Raw genomic sequence first — 18,573 nt, forward strand, 5'->3', positions numbered from 1 at the left:
TACACCACCCTTGGAAACTTCCAACTTGTGAAAATGCAAGTTTATTTGTATGGAAAAAAAGGTGCACTGTGGATTCAGCTAAAAAGTTTTCCTGCTAAAAAACAACAGCATAGGAAGTTGTTTTCCCACATCCAGCCATTAAAGTGTCCAGAGGTCACTTCTGCTGTGGCAGATTGGGACACAGTACATCTCAATCTTGCAAAGGAACCTGGCAGTGTCAGTCACATAATAACTAGTTTTTAGGCATACAAATTGTGAAAATTATAGCTCCACAAGGGCTTACCCCAAGGTTCTAGAAAACAGCTCAGGTGGGACAATATGTCACAGAATTAAGAAGCCACATGTAAAGCTATAAAAATTAAGCCTAAGTTACATTGGTGGTCTTGGAGGATACTGAAGAACATTGTAGTCATGAAATGGAGGTGGCCTAGAAAAGATTGGGACTTTGCAGAGTGAGAGTAGTAGGACTGTCAAAGGTTGTTGGAGCCTAAACAGTGCCATCAAATGGCCCAGGTAACTTCATAATTTGATGGGTTTTTTCATTTGTTTGTTTTTGCTGTTCTTGGGTTTTTCTTTGGTTTAACTTTTTCTTGCTATCCTCCTATTCTCCTTTGGAACCAAGATATTTATTCCATGTCATTGGATATGGGAAATATGTAGCTTCTGTTTTGATTTTTTTAAATTTATTTTTTATTAATTACAGTTTATTCACTTTGTATCCCAAGCTGTAGTCCCCTCCCTCATCCTCTCCCAATCCCTTACTCTCTCCCTCTCTCCCTCATCTCCTCCCATGCCCCTCCCCAAGTCCACTGTTAGGAGAGGTCCTCCTCCTCTTCCCTCTGACCTTAGCCTATCAGGTCTCTTCAGGACTGGTTGCATTGTTGTCTTCCTCTGTGGCCTGGTCAAGCTGCTCTTCCCATCAGGGGAAGGTGATCAAAGAGCCAGCCACTGAGTTCATGTGAGAGACAGTCCCTATTCCCCTCACTAGAAAACCCACTTGGAGACTGAGCTGCCATAGGTTATATCTGGCAGGGGTTCTAGGTTATCTCCATGCAAGGAACCTGGTTGGAGTTATCAGTCTCAGAAAAGACCCTTTGCTCAGATTTTTTTGATGGTGTTGCTCTCCTTGTCGAGCTCCTGTCCCCTTCAGGTCTTTCTATCTCCCCCTTCTTTCAAAAGATTCCCTGCACTCTGGCCAAAGTTTGGCTATGATCCTTAGCATCTGATTTGATACCCTGCAGGGTAGATAGAGTCTTTCAGAGGCCCTCTGCGGTAGGCTCCTGTCCTGTTCCCTGTTTTCTCCCTCTTCCGATGTCTGTCCCATTTGTCTTAAATGTTTGTCTTTACTCAGAAGAGTTTTTGGATTCTTGAACATTGGGGCTGTTAAGGATAATAGGACTTTCTGAGTTTATCTAAATGAACTTTGCATTGTGAAGATGGTCATTACTTTTTTAGGTCCAGGGGTATACTGGTGTATTGAAAAAGTGATATGTTGTGTACTAAAGGGCTGGGAAATCAGTTAGGAATGCTACTGCTTTTCCAAAGGACCCAAGTTTAGCTACCAGATGCCATGTTAGGCAGCTCAAAACTTCTAGCCTCTGCAGGCATGCACCGATGTGCACAACCACACCACATACATAAACATAATAAATGTAATTAAAAGTTAAAATAAAATATAAAACTAACGATATGGAGATATACAGTTGGGGGGGGCAAGATGGTGGTGCCAGGAGAACACTGCATCTGAGGAGCAGGACAACATTTTCTGTACAGCGACCAAGAGACAGAACTCTGGGTCCTAAAACAACAGCAATCGTGTTTCCCGGGTGAGAGGAAACCCCCATGGCATGGGAACCAGTCGGGTCCACGCTCAGGCCATCCAGCCAGAACCCAGAAGAGATCCTGGGTTGCGCAGGCACTAGGTCGCCAGACCAGAGCCAAATGCCTGCGTGCCCTGATCATCTTCCCAGGCTGAATGATGGGCACAAAAACACCAGAGACTGGGAGTTACAGTCGTGAGAAAAACCCACAGGGAAGGAAAGTAGTGGGACTGGCCACGGGTCACCCAGTCTTCCCCTGGAAAAAGTCTTGCAGACTGGCGGGTATGAGCTGCCATCACTGAACTGGGCTCCCGCTGCCAGCACAGAGAGGGACTGCATGCCAGCTCTCTAGCACAGATGGAGCTGTGCACCCTAGTGCAACAGAGACTGAGAGTTCCTGTCGGGAAAGGTCCCCACAGGGAAGGAAGGAAACAGTACTGACTTGGGCCATCCAGGCCTTACCTGGGGAAAGTCTTTCACAGACCGGCGGGTACGAGCTGCCATCACTGATCTGGCCCCAAGCCGGAAGCACAGAGAGTAGTTGGGCACCCAGCTCCTGAAGACTAGCAGGCAGGAGCGCGTGCCACCAGCCCGGAGACCTGCTTTGTACCAACTATTCCTCACAGACAGAACTGTGCACCCCAGGACACCAAAGACTTGGAGTCACTGTCTGGAGAAATCCTCACAGGGAACTAAGGAAAGGGGACTGACTTAGACCACCGAATATATCCCCAGAAAAGGTCCCGCAGACTGGCACAAACCAGGGACCTGCTGTGCACCAGATAGCTGGCTGTTACCAGGAGAGCAGTACTCACCAGCCACAGATTACTGCTTGGATACTGGGGCACAGAGCCCCAACCTCAGACCTACAAAAGCCCGGGATCCCCGAGATCAATCTCCAGATACTGCTCCAAGGGGCAACCAGTTATCCCTAACAAAACCGACCAAACCATGGGACACACAGGTTACAGCAGCAGATCATTAAATTCACAGCAAGAAACTGGGCAGCTGTCTTCAGGACTTCTCCTGGTGAGAGGCGAGCCCTCTGGACTAATAAGGACCACAGTTACCATTCAGGTCTCTACGCCTGAGGTGAGCAGCAGCAACTCCTGAAAAACACCAGCTATCCAGTGACTATACCTAAAAAGCTGAGAAGGCTTCCTTCAGGAAAAAACATCTTCCTGCCAAAGGGATTCTCTCCACCACAGGATTCCAGGAACCAACAGAAACCAACTCCAAACATCGAAGATAACTCAATGGGTAGAGGCCAGCGTAAAAGTTCAACCAACAAAAGCCAGAGCAATATGGCATCTCCAGAACCCAGTTATCCAGGGACAAGTAGCCTTAGACACCCCAGCATAATTGAAATGCAAGAAGAGGATCTAACATCTATGATCATAAAGAAGATAACAGAGGAAACAAATAAAATGATTAAAGAAATACAGGAAGATAAAAACAAACAGTTTATGGCCATCTGTAAAGAAATAGAGGAAGCTGCAGCCAAACAGTTTGTGGCCTATAGAGAGGAAATAATTAAATCACTGAACAAAATAAAAGAAAAAGAGGATTGTTCAAACAAACAGCTGAAGGAATTGATGGAAAAACAGGAAAATACAGTCAGACAGGTGAAGGAAATCAACAAAATGGCTCAAGACCTGAAGATAGAATTGGAAAACTTAAAGAAAACACAAATGAAGGAAATTGTGAAAAGAAAGAACTTAGGAAAGAAAACAGGAACCACAGAGGTTAGCATAACCAATAGACTATAAGAGATGGAAGAAAGAATCTCAGGTGTGGAAGATACAATGGAAGAAATAGATGTATCTGTCAAAGAAAATATTAAATCTAAAAAATACCTGACACAGACCGTCCAAGAAATTCAAGACAACATAAAAAGACAAAACCTAAGAATAATAGGAGTAAAGGAAGAAGAAGATTCCCTGCTCCAAGGACCAAAAAATATTTTCAACAAAATCATTGAAGAAAATTTCCCCAAGTTAAAGGAGAGGCCAATAAGAATACAAGAGGCCTACAGAACACCCAATAAACTAGACCAGAAAAGAAAATCCTCCCACCAAATAATAATCAAAACAGTAAGTATACAGAACAAAGGAAAGATACTAAAAGCTGCAAGGGAAAAGGCCAAGTAACATATAATGGCAAACCCATTAGAATCACACCTGAGTTTTCAACAGAGACTATGAAAGCCAGAAGGGCCTGGACAGATATCATGCAGACCCTAAGAGAACACAGATGTCATCCCAGGCTACTATACCCAGCAAAACTCTCAGTCCTCATAGATGGAGAAAACAAGATATTCAACGACAAAAACAAATTTCAACAATACCGACACACAAATACAGCGTTACAGAAGACACTAGAAGAGAAAATACAACCCAAGAAAACTAGCTACATTCAAGAAAACACAGGAAATAATTAACCTTACTACAGTAAAACAAAAAGCAACCAAGCACACAACCTTATGACCACAGCCAACATCAAAATCAAAGGATCTAACAGCCACTGGTTATTAATCTCTCTCAACATCAATGGACTCAATTCTCCAATAAAAAGACACAGACTAACAGAATGGATGCGTAAACAAAACCCAGCAATATGTTCCATACAAGAAACACACCTAAGTCACAAAGGTAGACATTACCTGAGGATAAAGGGTTGCAAGACAGCTTTCCAAGCAAATAGACCCAAGAAGCAAGCAGGAGTAGCCATTCTAATATCTGATAAAATAGACTTTCAACCAAAATTAATCAAAAGAGATGGGGAAGGACACTTCATACTCATCAAGGGAAAATTCCACCAAGAAGACATCACAATCCTGAACATCTATGCCCCAAATACAAGGGCACTTACATTTGTAAAAGAGACATTGATAAAACTTAAGCCACACATAGATTCCCACACATTAATAGTGGGAGACTTCAACACCCCACTCTCAACAAAGAACAGGTCAACAAGACAGAAATTAAACAAAGAAACAACGTCTCTAAAAGAGGTCATGAATCAAATGGACCTGACAGACATTTACATAACCTTACAACCAAACACAAAAGGATTTACCTTCTTCTCAGCACCTCCTGGAACCTTCTCCAAAATAGACCATATAGTTTGTCACAAAGTGATCCTCAACAGGTACAAGAAGATTTAAATAATCCCCTGTATCCTGTCTGATCACCATGGAATAAAGCTGGAGCCCAACAATAACAGAAATAGCAATAAGCCTACACACACATGGAAACCGAACAACTTGCTACTAAATGACAGCTGGGTTAGGGAAGAATTAAAGAAAGAAATTAAAGTCTTCCTAGAACTCAATGAAAATGAAGACACAACATACCCAAACTTGTGGAACAAAATGAAAGCAGTGCTAAGAGGAAAATTCATAGCACTAAGTGCCTTCAAGATATTCGAGACAGCTCATTCAAGCAACTAAATGGCTCACTTAAAAACCCTAGAAAAGGAAGAAGCAAACACACCAAAAAGGAGTAGATGGTTGGAAATAATAAAACTCAGGGCTGAAATCAATCATTTAGAAACAAATAAAACAATTCAAAGAATCAATGAAACCAAAACTGGTTCTTTGAAAAAATCAACAAGATAGACAAACCCTTAACCAAGCTAACTAAAAGGCAGAGAGACATCATCCAAATCAACAAAATCAGAAATGAAAAGGGGGACATAACTACAGACACTGAGGAAATCCAAACAATCATTAGGACTTACTTCAAAAGTCTATATGCCACGAAATGGACAATTTTCTTGATTGATTCGACTTACTAAAGCTGAATCAGGGCCATGTAAATCAATTAAATAGTCCTATATCCCCCAAGGAAATAGAAGCTGTCATCAAAAGTCTACCATCCAAAAAAAGCCCAGGACCAGATGGTTTCCGTGCAGAATTCTATCAGAACTTCAAAGAAGAGCTTACTCCAGTACTCTTCAAACTATTCCACAAAATAGAAACCCAAGGAACATTACCAAACTCATTCTATGAAGCCACAGTCACTTTGGTTCCTAAACCACACAAAGACCCAACAAAGAAAGAGAATTTCAGGCCAATTTCCCCCATGAACATTGGTGTAAAAATACTCAACAAAATATTTGCAAACTGAATACAAGAACACATCAAAGATATCATCCACTATGACCAAGTAGGCTTCATCCCAGGTATGCAGGGGTGGTTCAATATACCGAAATCCATCAATGTGATCCACCATATTAACAAACTGAAAGAACAAAACCACACGATAATCTCCCTAGATGTTGAAAAAGCATTTGACAAAATCCAGCATCCATTCATGTTTAAAGTATTGGAGAGATCAGGGATACAAGGCACATATCTAAACATAGTAAAAGCAATATACAGCAAGCCTATAGCCAACATCAAACTGAATGGAGAGAAACTTAAAGCAATCCCACTGAAATCAGGAACAAGACAAGGCTGCCCACTTTCTCCATATCTCTTTAACATATTTCTGGAAGTCCTTGCTAGAGCAATAAGACAGTTGAAGGAGATCAAGGGGATACAAATTGGAAAGGAAGAAGTCAAATTATCACTATTTGCAGATGATATGATAGTATACGTGAGTGACCCCAAAGACTCTACCAGGGAACTCCTAGAGCTGATAAACACCTTCAGCAAAGTGGCCAGATACAAAATTAATTAAAAAAAATTAGTAGTCCTCCTGTATACAAAAGCCAAAAGGGCTGAGAGAGAAATTAGGGAAACAACACCGTTCACAACAGCCACAAATGGCATAAAGTACCTTAAAGTAACCCTAACCAAGCAAGTCAAAGACTTGAATGAAAAAAATTTCAAGTCTCTGAAGAAAGAATTAGAAGAAGATATCAGAAGATGGAAAGATCTCCCATGCTCATGGCTTGGCAGGATTAACATAGTAAAAATGGCCATCTTACCAAAAGCAATCTACAGATTCAATGCAATTCCCATCAAATTACCAACACAATTCTTTACAGACAAAGAAAGAAAAATTCTCAACTACATATGGAATAACAAGAAACCCAGAATTGCTAAAACAATCCTCTACAATAAAAGATCTTCTGGAGGTACCTCCATCCCTGATCTTAAGCTGTACTATAGAGCAACAGTTATAAAAACTGCATGATACTGGCATAGAAACAGAATGGTGGATCAATGGAACCTAACAGAGGACCCAGAAATAAACCCATACACGTATGGACACCTGATCTTTGACAAAGATGCCAAAACCATACAATGGAGAAAAGATAGCATCTTCAACAAATGGTGCTGGTATAACTGGATGTCTACATGTAGAAAAATGAAAATAGATCCATACTTATCACCCTGCACAAAACTGAAGTCCAAGTGGATCAAAGACCTCAACATAAAACCAGACACATTAAATTGATTAGAAAAGAACGTAGGGACTACCCTTGAACTCATTGGCACAGGAGACAACTTCCTGAACAGAACACCAACAGCACAGGCTCTAAGAGCAACAATCAATAAATGGGACCTCATGAAACTGAAAAGCTTCTGTAAATCAAAGGACACTGTCATCAAAACAAAACAAATGCCTACAGATTGGGAAAGAATCTTCACCAACCCTCTATCTGACAGAGGACTAATATCCAGTATATATAAAGAACTAAAGAAGCTGAAAAACAGCAAACCATGTAATCCAATTAAAAAATGGGGAACAGAGCTAAACAGAGAATTCTCTGTAGAGGAATATCGAATGGCAGAAAAACACTTAAAGAAATGCTCAACGTCATTAGCCATTAGGGAAATGTAAATCAAAACGACCCTGAGATTTCACCTTACACCCATCAGAATCTCCAAGATGAAAAACTCAAGTGACAACACATCTTGGAGAGGTTGTGGAGAAAGGGGAATCCTCCTCCACTGCTGGTGGGAATGTAAACTTGTTCAACCACTCTGGAAATCAATCTGGTGCTTTCTCAGACAACTAGGAATAGCACTTCCTCAAGATCCAGCCATACCACTCCTAGGCGTATATCCAAAAGACGCTCAAGTACACAATAAGGACATTTGCTCAACCATGTTTGTAGCAGCTTTATTTGTAATAGCCAGAAGCTGGAAACAGCCCAGATGCCTCTTACCTGAAGAATGGATGCAGAAATTGTGGTACATCTACACAATGGAGTGTTACTCAACAATGAAAAATAAGGAAATCATGAAATTTGCAGGTAAATGGTCGGACCTAGAAAGGATCATCCTGAGTGAGGTGTCCCAGAAGCAGAAAGACACACACGGTATATACTCACTCATATAGATATATAACATAAGATAAACCTACTAAAAACTGTACATCTAAAGAAACTAATTAAGAGAGAGGACCCTGAGTAAAATGCTCAATCCCCATCCTAAAAGGAAAAGAGGTTGGACATCAGAAGAAGAAGAAAACAGGAAACAACCTAAGAACCTGCCACAGAGGGCCTCCAAAAGCCTCTGCCCTGCAGACTATCAAAGCAGATGCTGAGACTTATGGCCAACTGTTGGGCAGAGTGCATGGAATCTTATGTAAAAAGTGGGAAATAGTAAGAGCTGGAGAGGACAGGAACCACACAAGGAGAGCAACAGAACCGGAAAATTTGAACACAGGGAACTTCCCAGAGACTCATACTCCAACCAAGGACTATTCATGGAGATAACCTAGAACCTCTGCACAGATGTACCACATGACAGTTCAGTGTCCAAGTGGGTTACATAGTAATGGGAAGAGGGACTGCCTCTGACATAATCTGATTGGCCTGCTCTTTGATCACTTCCCCCTGAGGGAGGAGCAGCCTTATCAGGCCACAGAAGGTGACAATGTATCTACTCCTGATGTGATCTGATAGACTAAGATCAGAAGGAAGGTGAAGAAGACCTCCCCTATCAGCGAACTTGGAGAGGGGCATGTGTGAAGAAGGGGGAGGGGGAGTGGGGTCTGGAGGGGAGGAGGGAGAGGCTTATGGGGGAATACAAAGTGAATAAAGTGTAATTAATAATAAAAAAGTAATGATATGTTTGACTGTCAAGTAACAAAGTGGTAAACTTGTGCCAATTAATCATTATTCTCAAAATGAATGTATTTAGACTCATCATTTGGGTTTGTCTTTAAGGGTAGAGAGGATTAAGTGAGAGAAAGCCCACAAAAATGAATGATAACATGCCATGGATTGGAGCCATGTGCTGAATAAAATTTTAAAAAGGATTAAAGTGATCTGAGTATTGAAAGAGATGCTGAGACTCACAGCCAAATATTAGGCAAAGAGTAGGAAGTCTTGTGAAAAAGGATAGAAGGACCTGGAGGGGACAGGAGCTCTATAAGAAGGCCAACAGAGCCAAATAACCAGGCCCAGAGGAGCTTTTGGAGACTGAAGCACCAACCAAGCACCATGCATTCACTGGACCTAAGATCCCTATACAGATGTAGCTGATGGGCAGTTCAGGCTTCATGTGGGTACCCTAGTAAGGGGAGTAAGGGTTGTCTCTGATATGGACTTGGTTGACTGCTTTTTGATCACTTCCTCCTGGCAGAGCTGCCTCACCAATCCACGGGAAAGTGGATGTGCTCAGTCCTGATGTGAATTGAGTTGGTATGGGGGAAGGAATCCCCTTTTCAGAGGATTAGTGGAGGGGAGACAAGGGAAAAGGGAAGAACGGTGGGACCGGGAGAAGAGAATGTGGGCTATGATTGGGACGTAAAGTGAATACATAATTAATTAAAAAAATTTGAAAAGGTGATGTGAGGACTAACATGTATCTCATCCCTTTCTGCTTCCTCACTGTGGAAGCTGTCTCACACCACTCACATGATGCCATTTACCTGGTATGATGAACTATACCTCCCCAAACTGTGAACCAAGCACACCATTACCTTTTAAGGTGTTTCTCATTTGGTATTTAGTTATAGCAACAAGAATAGCTCATACTGCTTCTATCAAGAAAATACCAACTAAGGAAAAATCAGTTGGATCTAAAGCATGGATAGTGTAGTTCTAGGAACTTTCTATTAAACTTACTATTTGTATACAACCTCTATTCTGGAGCTTCTATCACACAATAGATTCAGAGAGGAACGTGATTTCCCTTTTTCCTGCTTTATGGTATCCCCAAAGAGTTCACCTAACATGTCTGTATCTCTCTGATTTTGGTCCTATGTTGAACAGGAATGAAAGAAAAGAAAATAATATTTTGGATTGAGAATTCAGAAACACAGATGGGTAAAGAAAAGCTGATATTTAAATCAGGAAGGGCTTCGACATCTAAGGAAGAGATTGTATCCACTGAAGTTGTAAGGAGGTTTTCAGGATGAAGAACATAATTCAACCTAGCCTTCCAGTTCATATTTCCCTTAATGCAGCAAGCTGGCATGCCCAGAAACAGATTTTTGAGACAAAGGTTTGGTATGGCATATATAAACTGAAGTGTGCCCTGGGGTTGGGAGTGGATCAGTTAGTAAAGTGGTTGCTTTGTAATCATGAGGACTTGATTTTGATCCCTAGTAGCTCCAGAAAAAGCTGGACATTGTGGCATGGAATGCCAGTGCCAAACAAGCTCCTAGGGGCTCACTGGCAACAAATATAGCCTATTTGACAAGCTCCAGGCCAATGAGAATCCTGTCTCAAGGTGGGCAATGTTAAAAACACATGCAATTGTTCTCCTAACCTGTAACACTTGTATGAATGAACATCTACATGCAAACATATGTTACCCTGCACACACATGAACACACACACACACACACACACACACACACACACGCACAGTGTCTTGCTGACATAACCACAGATAGATGGAAAGGAAACAGAACCAGGTGGAGAGAGAAGGATACAGTGGTGCAGAGTGCTTTCAGCTCCTGCCAAGTTCTCAGTAGTGCTTGAGCTACAGCACCCCTTCAGAGTTGCTCAAAATGGAACAAACTTTGATATCATCAGATCCATCAGTTACTTTATTCATTTTGCCCTAGGAAGGGCTAGGACCTGGGGCAGTTCAGTTCCCTGCAGCTGAGTCATACTTGATCATGCTGAGTATACACCTCACTCCCAGGGGCTAGGAAACTAGTCTTTCCTAGAAGGGCTATCTGCATAACACATTAGGCATCTGCCACATCAAATTTACTCATTTCAAAATCACCTGGGAGCCTTGAGAGACTCAAGTTTCTTTGTGAATTGGTAGACATGAAATACAGTCAGACATTCTAATTCTAAATAAACTTCTCAAATAAAAGTTTGATGCACAGAATTTTTATAACTACTCTTTTATTCAAACCGATTAAGAAAAGACAATAGTCTAGTACTTTGATCTTTGTCTATAGCACATTTTTTTTCCATCTCAAAATACCTTCCTTTATTCTCATAAAAATTCTGTGAAATAAGCTGACCTCACATCTGTATTTTGCAGATAAGCAAAGTAGTTTAGGATGCATAGATGCCATGCCCAAGGTCACAAAGCTACTCAAATTATTCAGCTTAATTTTGCACATCCCATTCTAAGACCCTCCATCTCCCCCCTTTTCCCCCTCTATCTCTATCATATACTTAAAATTTATTATTATATCAGCCATGCTCTTCTTTGAAAGAGGTAAATATCCTCAAGGTCCTCAGAAACTTTACCAATATTTTGTTAGTCCCCTTTCTTATAGATACAAAATGTTTTTTCCTATCATGGGAATAGCAGAACTTACACTGTATTCTAACACACATAGATGATCATGTGGTGCCAGCCTTTGATCCAGGCAATCACTTTTGCTTTAACTAACAACATCAGAAAAGAAGCTGATGCACTGGCATCTTGTTTTCCCTGAATAAGCCCTTCTCAAGTCTTTGCAGGACTGAGTGGTGTTTTCCAGAAAAGGGGGAAACATTCAAGTTCCTCTCAAAAGAACTTGGGACTTTAGGTGATCTAGGAGGATATGCTTTAACTAAAATAAGCACAGGTTGGGCTTAGTGGGCAGGGAACCAGGTTTTTTATGTGAGCATGTGGTACCTTCTTCAAAACTCTGATCAGCTCTAAAATTCTTTCTAAATCACCAGATCTATGCAAAGCAACAGAGGAGCTGGGTATCAGTTCTCCAAAGGAAATGGCACTGTGCTCCACATTGACAGCTTTACCAGGAGACAATCACAACCTTTTATCACCTACACATGACCCAGCAGCAATGACTAAGATGCTCCAGAAATACCAGGTGAGGTTGTACTTTATCTGCCATCTTTGAAGAAAAAAATTGAGCAATGCTTTGGGAATGCTGTGAAGGACAGTCTCACATGGTAATGCTGACAATGCTTTTCTTCTCACAGAAAAGCCTGTTACTCATTACTGTGATGGGATTTCAGAAGGATAAAAACCTGGGTCATCAATTACGTATACTTACTTATACTTTTATATTAGCAGTTTTTACACAAGTCAATGGCTTTATTTGCTTGACTGCATTATCTCATGTATTTTATGCTGTAATATATAAATGGTAAATGTTGTAACTTTCTCAAATGCTCTAGGGTGAAGTTTGACCTAAAGCATTCAAGAGGATTTCATACAGGTTTTACAGACTCCCATTGAAGTTCAGGGTCTTGAAGGTATATGGGTTTCCTTCTAAGCAAGAGGATAGAGCTCGCTAAATTAGATAAAGTAATTTCTTGTTGCTTCAGGCCACTAACACTTATCACTCAATTCTACAGAATTTTAAGCTGTCTTTAACCCATTGTGATTCATTATTTCTTATTTACGTGACCATTTCTACAAATGAAGTTATTATACATATTTAGGTTAGTTTCTGAGTTCTTCCTGATTTATCATTGTCTATCTTATATACAGGAACCAAAATGTCTTCATGTTGGCTCTTTTAATTTAAAATAAAGTGTTTCTGAGTATCTAAATGTGGAGTTGCCCTTGTAGAAGCTCATCCCTTTTGCTTTCCCCAGTACTGGCCCCGGTTTTCCTCTATGGGAAATTTTTATGTATTTGTTATTACTCCTTCTTGTGCTAGTTACCCCTTGTGATGCTTTTTGAGTGATTTATGTCCTTAGTTCTTCTTACTCCATATAGTATTCTAGACAGTCTTTATGTTTTAGATATTGTCACTGTTTAGATATGTGGCCATTCCCATTTCCCTATCTAGTTGCAGATTTATTCATTTTATCACTTAGAAACTTAAATCCTTGGTGTGTCTGAGAACTAGTTTGTTTCTGTTTTTATTTGGTAAACAGAAGTTTATTTAGTTAGGTCATTAGTTACAGTACTGGTGGTTGGTGTGCAGGACATACTCATGGTAAGCAAGCAATGTTCCACACAGCTGTGTGTACACATGCATCTATTTTTATAACCTGCATCATTTTCCATATTCAGGATTTTATAACTACCATATACTGAAGTTCTGTACTAGTAAACCTTCAGTCTGCACTTCTTCCTCTCAGCCTCTAGTAACCTTCAATCTACTTTTTGTCTCTATGAATTTGACTGGATATCTCATATGAGTGGATTTATGCAATATTTTTTATTTTTTTTCCTTTGTTTAGTAAGATGCTTTCATGAGTAATTGTTGCTGTCACTTGTGTCATCAGAATCTCATTCCTGTTTAGGGCTGAAGAATGGGCCCATGTCCATTTATATCACATTTTGTGTGTTCATGCATCTGTTGGTGGACTTTCAGAAAGTTTCTATATTTTAGCTCCTGCTGCTAAGACCATTAAAATGCACACATTTACTTCTCTACTTTCAATGACATGAATCTATAACCCTAAATGAAATTTCTAGATCCTAGAGTAATTCTGTGTAACTTTAAGGAAACATTTCACTACCTTCCACAAAAATGGTATTTCCATTACTGTTGCACCCTTTCCAATGTCTCCATAATGCTCACCAATTAGTCTTACTTTCTGCTTAAGTAGGTAGGCTGTTGAATTTCAGTTATGTCAATTGCTATGAACGTTTTGTTAGTGACTCAAGTGTCACTTTAAGTGCTTATTGATATCTACATATCTTCATTGGAAAAACCCTCATTTTCTGCACATTTTTGAATGGGCTTTTATGTTGCTGACTTTTAGGAGTTTTATATAGTCTGGATTTGAATCTCTTCTTGAATATATAATTTACATGTGGTTTCTTCCTACTCTGTGAGTTGCTCTTTATACTCAATGTACTCAGGTTTAATTAAGTTTTATTTTGTTGCCAATTCTTTTGATGTCACATTCAAGAAATCATTGCTAAATCCAACATGATGAAGATTCTATCATATTTTCTTCAATAATTTTCTAGCTTTGCTGATCTATTTGTGTCTTCTACATACTTACTATAGGGTCCTATTCATTCTTTTGCATGTGGGTGTTCAATTTTCCCAGCATGATCTTTTAAGAAGATTGCTCTTTCCCCCATCAATGGTCTTGATATTTTTGTTGGCCATCATTTGACACATGTACAAGAGTTTATGTCTGAACTCCATTTCATTGGTCTAGATATTAGTTTTTATGTTTTCATTTAATTGTTTTGATTACTGGAGTTTTATAAGTCTTGAAGTCAAGAAAAGTAAGTTTTAAAACCTTGGTTTTTATTTTTTTAGATTGTCTTTACTATTTAGGATTCCCTCAAAGTCTGTACAAAATTTAGGATAGTTCTTCTATTGCCACAAATACATTGTGCAAGATATTAAGACTCATAACCAAACCTCCTGCAGAGTGCAGGAAATAAAAAAAAAGGGGGGGGAGTTAATATGACCAGGAGAGGACAGGAGTTCCACAAGGACCAAATATATCTGGGCACAGGGGTCGTTTTTGGGACTGTTTCTCCAAACAAGGACCAAGTATGGATGCAGCCTAGAGCCCCTGCTCAAATGTAGCCCTTGGTAGCTCAGTATTCAAGTGGTTACCCTAATAAGGGGAACAGGGACTGTTTCTGACATGAACTCAATGGCGTGCTCTTTGACCCCTCTCTCCCCCAGGGAGGAGCAGCCCTGCTAGGCCACAGAGGAGGACTTTCCAGCCAGTCCTGAAGACACCTGATAAAGCAGTATCAGATATAAGGGGAGGATATTTTCCCCTATCAGACTTGGAAAGGGGCAGGGAGGAGATGAGGGTGGGAGGGTGGGATTGGGAGGGAATGAGGGAGTGGGATACAGCAGGGATACAAAGTTAACAAACAGTAACTAATATTAAAAAAATAAAAAAAAACATTGTGCAAATTTTCTTAGGATTTTCATAGGACTTGTAGAGTGCTTTGAGTAGTCATAACACTGTCTTCTGATCCATGAACATGGGATATCTTTATAATTCTTTTTTTCTTTGACATTTTTTATTTTTTTATTAATTACAGTTTATTCACGTTGTATCCCCCCATAACCCCCTCCCTCCTCCCCTCCCAGTCCGATCCTCCCTTCCCCTTCTTCACACATGCCCCTCCCCAAGTCCACTGATAGGGGAGGTCTTCCTCTCCTTCCTTCTGATCTTAGTCTATCAGTTCTCATCAGCAGTGGCTGCATTGTCATCTTCTGTGGCCTGGTAAGGCTGCTTCCCCCTCAGGGGAAGGTGATCAAAGAGCAGGGGAATCAGATTATGTCAGAGGCAGTCCCTCTTCCCATTACTATGTAACCCACTTGGACACTGAACTGTCATGTGATACATCTGTGCAGAGGTTCTAGGTTATCTCCATGAATAGTCCTTGGTTGGAGTATGAGTCTCTGGGAAGCTCCCTGTGTTCAAATTTTCTGGTTCTGTTGCTCTCCTTGTGGGGTTCCCGTCCTCTCCAGCTAGTACTATTTCCCACTTCTTACCTAACCTGCCATAGAGGGCCTCTGAAAGGCTCTGCCCTGCAGACTATCAAAGCAGATGTTGAGACTTATAATTCTTTTTTTTGTTTTGTTTTTTTATTTTATTTTTTTTATCAATTACATTTTATTAACTCTGTATCCCAGCCGTGTCCCGATCCCTCATTCCCTCCCAGTCCCTCCCTCCCTCATCTCCACCGTGCCCCTTTCCAAGTCCACTGATGGGGGGATCTCCTCCCCATTCATCTGATCCTGTTTTATCAGGTATCTTCAGGACTGGCTGCAAAGCCCTCCTCTGTGGCCTAACAGGACTGCTCCTCCCTTCGGGGGTGGGGAGACCAAAGAGCCAGTCATTGAGTTCCTGTTAGAAATAGTCCCTGTTCCCCTCACTTTGGGAAACCAATTGGTTACTGAGCTACCACAGGCTACATCTGAGTGGAGGTTCTAGGTTATATCCATACATGGTCCTTGGTTGAATGTCAGTCTCAGAAAAGACCCTGTGCCCAGATATATTTGGTCCTTGTAGAGCTCCTATCCTTTCCCCATCAGACTAACTCCCCTGCTTTCTTATGATTCCCTGTACTCTGCCAAAGGTTTGGTCATGAGTCTTTGCTTTGAAAACACTGCTAGTTAGAGTCTTTTAGATGCGCTCAGTAGACTCCTGTCATACGTTCAATGCACATCCCATCTGTCTTTCTAAACGAGGATTGATCATCTTACCCCATGTCCGCTCAATTGATTATCTTGACTTATAATTCTTAATGATTCTAATTTTAAGTTAATTTCTGAGATTTTATTCTTCAAACTACTATTAAGGCAATTCTTATTTTTTAAATTTCCTTTTAGATTGTTCACAGTCAGTATATAGAAGTACAACTGACTTCTATGAGTTAATTTTATGTTTTGAACTTTTTATTTTTATTAATTTCAAGATTTGTGTATTGTACATGTGTGTGCACACTTGAGGGTGTTCTATAGATAAGACCACATTTTCTGAAAACGAAGATAAGTTTACTTCATTTCAACTTTGAATACTCTAACCCTCCTGATGGTCTACGGAGAATTTGTTTTTTAAGTAGTGAAGATGATTTTGTTTTTGACCTGATCTTAAAAAATGTTCACTATTTCAGCTGAACATGTTCCTAGTTATAAGAGGTTCAAGCTTTTCTTTTTCTATGAACACCTGAGTTCATGATTCTCCTGTCTCAGCCTCCTGAGTTGCTGGGATGTAGTAGTACTTTTCAGAAATGCTATTATTCCTCTTTGAATGGCTTCTCTAAGCTGTTAATAGTAAGTTGTTCATGTTTGTATGAATCTTTTTTGGGACCTAAGTGTTTCACATGATTTTAAGACAACTGCAAATTTCAATACTGTTTTGATATTCTAGAATCTGTACCATTCAAAATACATTTGAGATAAAGTGGCCCATGGCACCAAAAAATGAATGTGACTACATAAAGAAATGCCACTGAAAATGTAACTTCGTTTAGTGTAAAGATGTGTACTTTTTGCTATGCTCAGCCTTCAGGAATACAATGTCTATGTATTGAGTTTTTTATTTCACTTGTATGTTGCAATTTGAGAACACAAACCCTATACCATTTTATTAAATCTGTCTTAGTATTTTATTGCTTTTGTTATTGTGTTTCACCTTTAATTTTCTAAATGTTCATGGTTTATATCTGGAGATATAGCTAATTTTTTGGAATCTTACAGAATTCACATTTTCATCCCAGGAGCTGTCTTGTAGTTTCCTTCTTGCTTTTCATGAAACAACCAGTTGACTGCATTTATTGGGTATTTCATTTTATTTTTTTTAAAACCCTGGGTTTTTTATTTATTTTTCTCATCTAATTTCAGGTGCTAAAATTTCTAGTAATATATGGGAAGAGGTTGGTGTGTCTATTCTTGCTTTTCCACATCTTAGGAGGAAAATATTTTTACTTTCTTCATTAGGTCTGAAGTTTGCTAGAGTTCTTTTTGTTCTTTATACATGAGGCAGTTTCCTTCATATTCCTAATGTGCTCAGAGTTTTTAGGCAAAAGCTCTTCACTCTCCTGTTTATTTTAAAGGGAAGGATCCACTCAGTACCTTTTTAATACAGGCACACCTGAGTTCATGATTCTCCTGTCTCAGCCTCCTGAGTTGCTGGGATCACAGCCCTCCTCCAAACCTCTCAGGAATTTTGCTTGTAGGTTTATAAGACATATCATTTGTAGGACTTCTCTCCTACAAAGTTATTTGTTTTTGGTGTCAGGGAAATTATCGCTTCATAAAATAAGTTGAGCCATGTGTTCTCTCCTCTTGCTTTCTAGGGAAAATTGTGTGAAGCTAATTATTTTTGCAGTGCTTGGTGCATTTCTTGGGTGAAACTATCTAAGCCTGGTGGTTTCTTTTGGAACAGCTTTTTATTTATGGGTTTTTTTTTTTTTAATCAGAAGTTCCATGGCTATGGGATTATGTTATTTTAGTAATTCAAAAACTATATTATTATTCAGATTGTATAGTTCACTTTGGCAAGTGTGCACTTTTTACTGACACCAAAAACGCAAGTAAAGTACATCTCAATAAAAATATTTCCTGGCTTTCACATCTGCACAAGTCCATATAGGAGAAAGAAAAGAAAATAGAAAATATTTTGTCATTGACCATGGTACAGCAATATGGTTAGTGAGAAGCGAGTTAGGGCTATTGGATAATTTGAAGCATTGATAAATTTATTGACTTTAGTCATATGAATGGAAAGAAATAAAATTTGATAGGCTAAGATACATATGTCATTTACACTTAGGAACATCAATGGAGAACAGTGACCAGCATCTTTTCTATGATTTTTAAAGATTTTAAAGATTTTTATGTGTCTGTATGTGTGTCTGTATGTTTGTATGCACACCACATGGGTGAAGGCACCACTGATGCCAGAAGAGTGTGTGGGATCCAGTGGAGTTGGAGTCATTCTGCTGGGACTCAAACTTTATGGGTGCTGGCAA

Source organism: Meriones unguiculatus, chromosome 4 (genome assembly GCF_030254825.1).
Source record: "Meriones unguiculatus strain TT.TT164.6M chromosome 4, Bangor_MerUng_6.1, whole genome shotgun sequence".
In the NCBI taxonomy this organism is placed as follows: domain Eukaryota; kingdom Metazoa; phylum Chordata; class Mammalia; order Rodentia; family Muridae; genus Meriones; species Meriones unguiculatus.